At 39.5% G+C, this 12,324-nt stretch overlaps 1 protein-coding gene across 22 annotated transcripts in view; it reads right to left on the bottom strand.

Moving 5' to 3' along the window:
- The window catches only part of SGMS1 (sphingomyelin synthase 1), a 330,390-nt gene that overhangs the window by 55,765 nt on the left and 262,301 nt on the right, over positions 1–12,324 (bottom strand). The window lies entirely within an intron of this gene.

Below are 12,324 nucleotides of genomic sequence, written 5' to 3'. Positions count from 1 at the left end.
GTCATGTATGGATGTGAGAGTTGGACTGTGAAGAAAGCTGAGCGCCAAAGAATTGATGCTTTTGAACTGTGGTGTTGGAGAAGACTCTTGAGAGTCCCTTGGACTGCAAGGAGATCCATCCAGTCCATCCTAAAGGAGATCAGTCCTGGGTGTTCATTGGAAGGACTGATGTTGAAGCTGAAACTCCAGTACTTTGGCCACCTCATGTGAAGAGTTGACTCACTGGAAAAGACCTGACAATGGGAAAGATTGAAGGCAGGAGGAGAACGGGACGACAGAGGATGAGATGGTTGGATGGCATCACCGACTCGATAGACATGAGTTTGAGCAAGCTCTCGGAGTTGGTGATGGACAGGAAAGCCTGGCATGCTGCAGTCCATGGGGTTGCAGAGTCGGACACAACTGAGCAACTGAACTGAACTAAGGGCATAAATTTGCAGACACATTCCCTCTTCCTCTACAAGGAAGGACAGAAGTTAGTCATTGGAAACAACTTTAAGAGCCTAAAAACGCATCAGCCCAGAGATGGTGCAGGCGAACTCTATATAACAAACCCTGCTAACAGTAACCTTTCTCCACCATTAGTTTTCTCATGTATTTGCCTTCTCACCTTTGCCTCCCCTAGAAGCTCAAAGTCTTTTTCTTTCTTCTGTCGCTACTCTAAAAATTTGCTGGAGAGTAACAGTACCATTAATTTTAGATATATTTTCTAAACAATAACCATTTCCCCATATTTTCTAAAGCAGTTCAGTTTTCAAATGTATTTTTCTCATCTCATACATCATCAAAATGTGCAAGAAGGTTTACTATTTCAGTTTCTAAATTAATTCTCTCCCAGAATGCTTATGCTACCTAGAAATTGGTTTAAAAATAGTTTTAGTTAGATGTGTGCTAATAATTTGAAACAGAAGCATCACATTTTTTTTAAGTCTCTATCGAATTTGTTAAAATATTGCTTTCGTTTTATGCTTTTTTTTTGGCCATGAGGCATACGAGATCTTAAGTTTCCTGGCCAGGAATCAAACACACACACCCTGCACTGGAAGGTAGATTCTTAACCACTGGACCACCAGGGAAGTCCCCAAAGACTACTTTTTAAAAAAATCATTTTATTTTATTTTGGTTGTGCTGGGTCTTCACTGCTGTGTGAGCTTTCTCTAACTGAAGTGAGCAGGGGCTGTTCTTTGCTGCAGTGGCTTCTCTTGTTGCGGAGCACAGGCTCTAGGGCCCGTGGGCTTCAGCAGTGCAGCTCCCAGACTCTAGAACACAGGCTCAGTAGTGGCTCATGGGCTTAAGTGGCTCTGTGGCATGTAGGATCTTCCCAGATCAGGCATCGAATCTGCATCTCCTTCACTGGCACGCGGTTTCTTTATCACAGAACCACCAGAGAAGCCCAGCACCACCACTTTTAATAATTGACAGACTTTGGAAGCCTGATGGGGGCCCTGATCCCCATGTGTAATAACAAAACACAACTAATTTAAAATACACCTTTGCTGTTTACATTGGGACTGCCTAGTGCTGGTAACAGATTAAGAGTAGGTCCAGAGAAGACACAGTTTCTTGATTAATGCAAAATAAAAAAACCTGATCTAAAGTGAAACAACTTTTTATAGTCTACTGAGGATCAGAAATCCCCACTGGCTGGGAAATGAAAGCTTTTCCCTTTCAGTGAGAAAAATATCTATCAAATCTCTTCTAAATCTACACTATTAACAAATATATGTGACTCACGGAGTAAAAAAAAAGCTAATATAAGGAACATGACCCTGGTGACCAACACCACACTGCAGAATTAACAAGGCACAGGCCCACACAGGAGAAATCAAATTCAAGTCTATGTTCCCAGATAAATTCTAATACTAACTTTGAGAGCTAGGTGAGTTTTAACTATTTTCAGCCTAGAGGTGATCTAAAGGCGTAACTTCTAAATTGACAGCACCTAAATGTACATCCTGTGGTTGGTCCTAGCCAGAAAGGTGATGTCTGTGTCCCATCGTGTTTTATTCTTCTCCAACAAATGGCTCCCTGTGCCAGTCTCCTTCCCCGGTCTCTTGGACTTCAGGAAAAGCAAGTGTAGGTCTTCTTTACCTTTATCTCCACACTCAAAAAAAAAAAGCAAAAAACAAAAAAAAAACTAAGCAATTATACTAACTGTTAAAAATGAATACCCATCATCTGGTCAACTCTTGTCTAGTGATCACTGGCTGTTGGAGCCAGTCTTCTTGGCTCCAACGATCTGGTAATTTCCCAAATTTCCAGGGTTCACCTTCACTGAGCTTCTTTATCAATTGGCCAATGGTTAGCAGAACCACAGCTCAGCTGCACAAAAGGGATGCTCCTCATTCATCAAGCCAGTCAGCAGGGGAACACATATCCAGGTTGTAAAGGGATCTGTAAAAGTTCCAGCTGTGGACTAAGGTAGAATACCACCAGGGGGCAGCAGAAAGCCTATGAAATTACAGACTCATCTTAGCACCCTTCCCAAACAGAAAGCAATGGCACCCCACTCCAGTACTCTTGCCTGGAAAATCCCATAGGCAGAGGAGCCTGGTGGGCTGCAGTCCATGGGGTCGCGAAGAGTCGGACACGACTGAGCGACTTCACTTTCACTTTTCACTTTCATGCACTGGAGAAGGAAATGGCAACCCACTCCAGTATTATTGCCTGGAGAATCCCAGGGATGGGGAAGTCTGGTGGGCTGCCATCTGTGGGGTCGCACAGAGTCGGACACGACTGAAGCGACTTAACAGCAGCAGACCATGAAGGGTTTGACAGACATCTTCCAACAGAGACCCTACACCTAAGCAATACATCTAGGGGTGAAACTGCAAGAACTAGAACCCCTCTTTGCTAAATCATCAATTGAGGCTCCTTTCACTATACCCACGTGATTCGAACGTGGCTCTAGTGACTCTACAATTAGTCACATGGCCATTTCCACAGTCTCTCAAACATACTGCATATCTGGGCTATTCTGCAATCTCACCCAAATGAGACTATGCCTAGGGTGCAGGACCTCAAAGAAGTGCAAAGGCCTACAATTAAAGAACACAGCTTATGAGAAGCACTAACTAACCGTAAGACAATCACTTAAATATTTATTGTTGGTTTATATAGAAATGTAATAGGCTTTGTTTTCTGGCTTCCTTAACTATAATTTAATGCAACAAAATTAGAACCCTGCAACTAAATCAGTGATGTAAAAATATGTAAGTTTACAGAAGTTATTAAATTAGTTAACTTTTTCTAAGGCATGATAAAATTGAAAGATCTGAACAAGCACACTAAAGCTATTGTGCATCAGGTGAAATAAATTCTTAGTTCTTAAAAAGCCTTGAACATATATTACTATGTTATGTTATAGTGAACTAATTTTAAAATAAGTCATATATAAAGTATTATCTCAACTGAATGCACATTTACATGCATTTCTGAAATCTCTCAACATTAACACATGTGACACCAAATGTATAAAACACGGCTTTAAACAACCATAAAAATATCAATCAAAATATTCCACAGATAAAAAAAAACACAAGACAAAATATTTTATAAATTTGTCATAGATCACAGATATCAAGATCTCTTTAAAAATCAGTTAAGGAAATGATTTTAAACAAAGATTGCAAATAGGCCACACACAGACACAGAATTTTTTTTTAATCTCACAAGGTAACAAATAAATAAATATATAATAGCAAGGTACCATTCTTCAGTGATTGAGTTGGCAAAGATGAAAAAGAACTATAACTTAAAACAGCAAAAATGTCACCAAGGATTCAAGTTCTGCCAACTGTACCACAAATCCATTTATTTCTCTTTACTTCATACAACCACCATAGTTCAGCCAAGGCTACATTTCATTTAAATTACTGCCATGGCCTCCTCAATGGCGTTCTTGTGCCCAAACCAACTGTATTTGCCATGGGGCAGCAAAGAGAGCTTCTTCAACTGTGTGATTCCCGTATTTGAAATCCTGCAGTGTTCGCCAATGCTCTGGGAATAAAATCCACACCTAATTGTTACACAACTTGTAAGACTGGGCCTGCCTTCGTGTGGCCAAGCGCCTCCACTGTGCACCACACGACAACTACGCTGGTCTATTTTCAGTTCCCAGCCACCCCAGGGTCTTGAAACACGCTGCGAACACTCTCACCCTACTCCTTCTGCACTACAGACTTCCACTCAGCTTTCAGGCCTCCACTCTTACACGTCATCTCTTCACCAAGCCTTTCATGACCATCCTCCTATTGACATCATCTTCCTTGCTGAGCGTCTTTCTGCCCAGCCAAAATGGAAGCTCCAAGATACAGGGTCTCTTGTGTTTTTTTCATTACTGTATCCTTGGGAGCTAGCACACAGTAGGCATTCAATGTTAGTATCTGTTTCATGAGTGAAAAAATAAATACTAGAGAAGGAAGGCAGGTGACTGTATTTGATTCTAAGAACACAGGTGTTAAACACGGATTCTTTATCATCTAAGGCGGACCCCATCATTCCCAAAAATTTTTACAACCCCCCCCTAACTAAAAAAAAAAAAAAAGGAATAAATTTATAAAACCATTTCATCAAAAAGTTACTTCAAAATATAATCTCCTGAAAAGAAATACAGCTAGGATTTTTTTCAGATGGGAAAACACACTTCCTTTAATCATACCATTTTTTCCTTTTAGACTTTCTTTAATATGAGAAGAAAATAACATTGGTCCCTGTTGGCAGGAACTTAATTCCTTAAACATAGAAAAGGAATCACTATCCAGTTGTTATGCCTAAACAGAAGGCTCAGAGAGGTTCCTTAATTTTTATTCTTTTATGAGCAAATTAAAAGACAATGAAGAGTCAATGCCATAACACAAAAACCAAAAGTATTCAAACATTTATAATTTCATATTTATACGATAATGAATTAAGTAAAAATACTTGTTTTTTTCCCCCCAAATTATATACACAGCTATTTTCTACCTAAAACTAAGCCCTCACACTTTTCAAAGTTACCAAAACCCTCCTCGGTAGTATGTTTAATCAGATTTTTAAGTGTCACAGTGGGAAAGAGCCTAAATATAAGACCTTACAGATGTTTCCCAACTGTTTCTGTAGGTGAGACTCCCAGATTCTTTTTGGATGCGCTGTTCCCATTAATTTGCGTCAGCTGTTGAGACACTGGCTGGGATAGTAACACAGGCACATCTGAGCAAATGCATGGAGATGGCAAGTCCCTAATTACTCGCTCCTCATTAGGCCCTGGCCGCTAAAATAGAACTACAAGGATCACTGTTCTGAGTTGCGTTTCTTAATGTTCAGATCATGTAGTCTCATCTTTCTTTCCAAATTCTATATGCATTAATACCTAAACCATCTGACAAAATGTCAGTTTTACATACAATGAGAACACTGTGTTATCATAACCTGAAAAGGTGACATAGCTCATTAAAAGCATTTCAGAATCCTGTCAAATGATCTAAAGATGTAAAATGTGAGATCAAAGAATTTAACTTTCAAATGTCACAAGTTATTTCAGTATAAAAGAGAAAGAGGAGCAGGGGAAAATATGGATTTAATCTGCAAAGACATAAAGCACCAGTCACAAGGATGGAAACTGGAAAAATGACTAAGAACAATGGTAGACTACATGTAGGACAAAGGAATCTCTCAACGTCTCATCAGCGGGAGGGCAGATAAAATTTTCCCCTAAAATGCCCCAAACGGCACTTCAAAGTATTTCTGAAAACTACATTCTTACCATAAAATAACAATGGCAATCCTCTGGGTTTCTAATCCACATGTGATTATGTTCCACACCTGTGCTACCAGAAGCAACTCACACGCATAATAAAAGATCTGCACACCTAAATTCTTTTTGTAAAGAGCTAAGTCTGTATTATAGAGATCCAGTTCATTAAAGGAACTTGATGATCAGAATTCAGAGAGTCTATTAACAAAGCACTCTGGCAAGGTGCGAGGCACATCAACTTCACTGAAAACACAGCTCAGATTTATTTTCTGTTTATATTCATAATGAGCTTTTCTTTTTGGCATAAACAAAGCCAGCACTAAAGAGCCAAGGGCTGAAAAGTATACATATTAATAAAAGCCAAATCACTGAATCCAAATAAAATCAAACATTAATTACGTGTGTACTATGCATAAAGCACTGTCATGGGCATCCTGGGAGACAGGCATGCATACAGCATGGTTCCTGTCTAACTAGGCTAAAAAGCCCAAAAACCAAATTTCAACTCTTCTCCAAACCTACTCCTTGTGCATGCCCTCTTAAGCTTAGTAAATTTCAATTCCATCATACTATATGCAACGAGAGATTAAATAGCTAACATCTGTTGGATCAGCGAAAAAGCAAGAGAATTCCAGAAAAATATCTACTTCTGCTTCATTGACTATGCTAAAGCCTTTGACTGTGTGGATCACGACAAATAGTGAAAAATTCTTCAAGAGATGGGAATACCAGACCACCTTATCTGCCTCCTGTGAAACCTGTAAGCAGGTCAAGAAGCAACACTTAGAATTGGACATGGAACAACAGGCTGGTTCCAAATTGGGAAAGGAGTATGGCAAGGCTGTATACTGTCACTCTGCTTATTTAACTTACGTGCAGAGTACATTATGCAAAATGCCAAGCTGAATGAATTACAAGCTGGAAGCAAGATTGCCAGGAGAATCATTAACAACCTCAGATACATAGATGACACCACCCTTAAGGAAAGGGTGTCTCTGGTGGCTCAGATGGTAAAGTTTTTGCCTGCAATGCTTGAGACCTGGGTTCGATCCCTGGGTTGGGAAGATCCCCTGGAGGAGGGCATGGCAACCCACTCCAGTATGCTTGCCTGGAAAATCCCCATGGACAGTGGAGCCTGGTGGGCTACAGTGCATGGGGTCTCAGAGTCGGACATGACCGAGCAACTAAGCACAGCACAATGGCAGAAAGCGAAGAGGAACCAAAAGACTTCTTGATAAAGGTGAAAGAAGAGAGTGAAAAAGCTGGCTTAAAACTCAACATTCAAAAAATGAAGATCACGAAATCTGGTCCCATCACGTCATGGCAAATAGATGGGGAAATAGTGACAGACTTTATTATCTTTGGATCCGAAATCACTGCAGACAGCAACTGCATCCATGAAATTAAAAGACACTTGCTCCTTGGAAGGAAAGCTATGATGAAGCTAGACAGCATATTAAAAAGCAGAGACATCACTTTGCTGACAAAGGTGCATATAGTCAAAGCTATGGTTTCTCCAGTAGTCATGTACAGATGTGAGAGTTGGACCATCAAGAAGAATAAAGAGCACCAAAGAATTGATGCTTTCAAACTGTGGTATTGGAGAAGACTCTAGAGTCCCCTGGACTACAAGCAGGTCAAACCAGTCAATCCTGAAGGAAATCAATCCTGAATATTCACTGGAAGGACTGATGCTGAAGCTGAAGCTGTAATACTTTGGCCACCTGATACAAAGAGCTGACTCACTGGAAAGGGCCCTGGTGCTGGGAAAGATTGAGGGCAGAAGAGGGCGACAGAGGATGAGATGGTTGGATGGAATCATAAACTCAATGGACATGAGTTTGAGCAAATTCTAGGAGATAGTGAAGGACAGGGAAGTCTGGAGTGCTGCAGTCCATGAGGTCTCAAAGAGCTGGACATGACTGAGTGACTTAACAACAACATACATTCTAGCAAAGACATCACTGGCAAGCTTTACCTGCCCCTATTCAATCCATTAGCGCATACGACCCATAATACTCAAAGAAGTGAATGTGAAGTCGCTCAGCTGTGTCCGACTGTTTGCCACCCCATGGACTATAGCCTAACGGGATCCTCCGTCCATGGGATTTTCCAGGCAAGAATACTGGAGTGGGTTGCCATTTCCTTCTCCAGGGGATCTTCCCAACCCAGGGATCGAACCCGGGTCTCCCACATTGTAGGCAGATGCTTTACCATCTGAGCCATCAGGGAAGTCCCAAGAAGTATCTGTGAACTAATGGAAAATTTTTATTCCGAAATACTCCAAACTTGAGTAGAAATAAATAGTTGTACCTAAAACCTTCAATGGACTAGTATAACATCTAGTACAGCATAGGCATTCAATAAATATTTGTTGAATGAATGAATGAATGGAGTGGAATTAATCACTAATAGTGTCTAGTATAACTAAGCACTTAATTGATAACTAAGCACTTTAACTGATCAATTAAGGTATTTTGTTTTGTTAGCTTCTGGTGGACAACAAAGTGATTCAGGCATATATCTTATCAATAAAAGGCTATAATAAATAAATTGAAATAAATAGCTATTTTAAAAGTGGATGCCCTCCCCCAATACACACACTTTCCTTCTCCCCACTAAAAACCCTCAGACACACCCCCATGTTCTCTATTATCAACAGAAACTGAGAGGAGAAACTGTCAAGCTGACAGACTAAATTTAGCAGACAGATCCAAGTTAAGAGTTCCTCTCAGAGCACCCCCAAAAATAGCTCTGGTTTTACCAAACTAAATTTCCTCGGTCTGTCACTCTGGGCTTCATTTTATGAGCTTCTGGTTTTATCAAATGGCCACAAGGAATTATATACTATTAAAAAATAGTACCACAACATGCTGGTTGGTGTAACGTCTTGGCAAAGAGAAACTTGCTTTCTGACTTTCCTTGAAACACCTAACACATGTAAATCAAAATAACAAAGGTCAAAGTCTTTAGAAGCAAGCAACTTCAGGACTTACAAGCAGCAGTACAATAGATTCTTAATAAGAAAAAAAAAATGTTTAAATCTCCTATGTGAAGGTATATAAACTATAAAATTATCCAATTCTTTAAGCAAAATTTTTGGGTGAGTTTATTGTACCCATTTTGTAGCTGAGGACATGGAGGCTCAGAAACTAAGCAACCTCAAGTTAGATCTTTAGCACTAGAATACTGCCACAATTCTATACATCAAAGAATTATCCAGAATTTATCACTAAATTATTTAGACTTGAACAAAGCCAACTGATCCACTTCTTTTTGTCTTTTAGTTTAAAAAGACTTCCACTATAATCATATTTTATCAAGATTTTTAAAACTTACAAAGGATTGTGTTTTTTTTTTTTTTGCATTCTCCTATTTGGCTTGAAGTTTGAAAACAATTTATCCATTTTTTTCCCCAAAATATCAATCTTTTAATATGACAAAAATATGGCTTTCTTCTTGGCTCTTGTGCATTAAACAGTATTAGCTTCACTGTGCCAATGACATTTATAGAAAAAAGTTTGAGAGAGCTGGGTAGCAAGAAGAGACAGAAACATGATATTTTTAATTTGGAGATGTAGGATGTAGAAATTATTTGAAAAAAATAAGAACAGTTTTATAATTAATAGTTTTCATTTTTGTTGGTAAAAAATTTATATAACTTTGATTTAAAATTCCCTTAAGTATAAAATTCCCTATTAATATTGCGCCATAAACACACACAAAATTTATCATGTAATTTTATAATAGTAATGAAATATATGCATAGCTTTTTTTCAACAGGCACAAAGTTGCTGGGTTTTTTTTTTCCTCCTAGTATAAGGTCTATCTAATGGGGATGGAGTTTAGCTAATGTTTTGAACACACATATTTAAACATGCTGCTGCTGCTAAGTCGCTTCAGTCATGTCTGACTCTGTGCGACCCCATAGACGGCAGCCCACCATGCTCCCCCATCCCTGGGATTCTCCAGGCAAGAACACTGGAGTGGGTTGCCATTTCCTTCTCCAGTGCATGAAAGTGAAAAGCGAAAGTGAAGTCGCTCAGTCGTGTCCAACTCTAGCGACCCCATGGACTGCAGCCTACCAGGCTCCTCCATCCATGGGATTTTCCAGGCAACAGTACTGGAGTGGGGTGCCACTGCCTTTTCGATTTAAACGTGAGGCAGCCATAAAGCATGTGATTAAAATGAGCTTTGAAAATCTCCAAGACTGAGTTAGAATTCTTCCTCATTCCTTCACTAACAATAACAACCATTTGTATGATCTTAGGTGAGTTACCTAACAGTTGAAATTTGTGTTGCCTCATCTCTAAACCGAGAATATATAATACTGATCTCAGATGGCTTAAAATATTTTTTATTTTGATATAATTGTAGATTTATATAAAAGTTAAAATAATAGAACAGAAAACATTTCTCCTGTATTAACAACTTAACTACAGTAGCTATCAAAATCAAGAAATTAACATTGCTATATTATTAACTTAAAAACAGATTATACTTGAATTTCACCAATTTTCCCCCAATCCCCTCTTTCTAGTCCCACAATCTCCTTAATCTCCTCCAATATGTGGTAATTCCCCAATTTTTCTTTGCCATTATGACCTTGATACTATTGAAAAAAAAAAGTTATTCTGTAGAATGTCTCTCAGTTTGGGTTTCTCAGATGTTTTCATGATTAAAGTTATGCATTTTTGGCAAGAATACCTAGAAGTGATGTTGTGTCCTATTCAGTAATCATATCAAGAGTTAATTACATGAACTTTATATATCATATCAGGGCAATGCAAACCATGATTCTTTAAGAAAGTTGTTTTTCTATGCGGTGGTTTTGGGAACATACCTTCAACCAATGGCAGCTATTGTTATGGTAAAATCAAAATTAAGAACAAAAGTTTTGGAAGTATGTACACTCGGGTTCCAATGTTCATTTTATGAGTTCCTGCCATGTGACCGTGGACAAGATTTTTTAATTTCTCCAGTTCCCACAGCGTCCAGTAAAGACAAAACTACCTGTGAAGCTGTTACGAAGCTGTGATAAAGAAGAGGAAATGAAATAATGTAAGTAAAGTACTTAGTGCCTGGAATTGATGCATGTTCCATGGAATCAATCACTACCATTATTTTTTAAGTAAGTTACTATTTGTCTGCAAAACAAGCGCTATGGCTGAAGACAAAGAAACCTGAGATCTGAGGGGGCAGAGCAGTGAGGTAGAGCATCGTGGGAGTAGGAGTAGGCTGGAACGATGTCAGATGGAGGGAAAGGCTGAGATCTGAGGGGCAGAACAGTGAGTAGAGCATCGTGGGAGTAGGAGTAGGCTGGAACGATGTCAGATGGAGGGAAAGGCCCGGAAGAACAAAAAGCACGTCCCTTTTATTTCATCTCATCCTTCCCTGCAGAAACCAGCATGACAAGTGGGGCCTGAGAACCCAAAGGCATTCGTGCTTGATTTCTGGCAGAGAACCCCACGATGCAAGAGCCAATTATCTGCTCTGTGCCACGGAAGCTCCTCCCTTATTTAATCTGCTCTTGTAAAATCACTACCTTCTGCTTGCCAGGGTCTCTTGCAGGGATTTTTAGGCTGTGGACACATGACATCAAACTAGTTGCAGCTGCCTCTGCTCTTACACTCGGGTGTAGACAGGAGAGGAATTCTAACACACCTAACACACGGTAGTTAAAATACATTCTTCCTTTTAAAAAATAAGCCTTACCCTAAAGAAACCAAAAAATAAATGTAAAACTAATCCTGGGGCATCTGGACTTTAAACACTTCTCAGACCATATGAAGGATCATAGAAGTAATTACTGCGCCACAGCCTTTATGGATTTAACCTCAGCTTTCGAAAGCCACGTCATTATTCATAGACATGAGAGAGCAACAGTAAGAACTGTGTTACTTCATAGAGCATAAATACTGATTACAAAAGTATCCGAGCATCATTAAGTGTTAAAGTATTTATAACTAGAAAATCAGCCTTCTATAAGATACTATTATTACTAGCTGAGCTCTACAGTATCCATACCTTAGAGAGTGGGAACCTGTATGTCCACAGAGCTGAAACAAAATGCACATGTGGCTCTCTGAAAAAACCAATCTGCCAGATGGAACCTGATGCTATGGCTCCCAGGCCAGGACGAGGACCATGTGACCTATAAATGACAGTGAACAGCACTGAATTTTCAGAGGATGGTTTAAGCAGAAAACTAAGTGGGATCAAGAGTCCAGGGTCCCTTCTCAGCACATTTCTGCCCCACGTGTGAGATGGAAGGTCCATTACTTACTTGCTCTCTCACCTTCCTGCTCTATCTTCTAGCTAACAGTAATGAGAGTTTACTAGGACCTAGTAAACATCACTTCATGGCAAATAGATGGGGAAACAGTGGAAACAGTGACAGACTTTATTTTTCTGGGCTTCAAAATCACTGTGGATGGTGATTGCAGCCATGAAATTGAAAGACGCTTGCTCCTTGGAAGGAAAGTTATGACCAACCTAGACAGCATATTCAAAAGCAGAGACATTACTTTGCCAACAAAGGTCCGTCTAGTCAAGGCTATGGTTTTTCCAGTGGTCATGTATGGATGTGA

This window comes from Bison bison, unplaced genomic scaffold (genome assembly GCF_000754665.1).
Source record: "Bison bison bison isolate TAMUID 2011002044 unplaced genomic scaffold, Bison_UMD1.0 scf7180017860456, whole genome shotgun sequence".
Lineage (NCBI taxonomy): Eukaryota > Metazoa > Chordata > Mammalia > Artiodactyla > Bovidae > Bison > Bison bison.
Note: the sequence above shows the minus strand (reverse complement) of the source record. Positions and strands in the feature narration are given on the sequence as shown.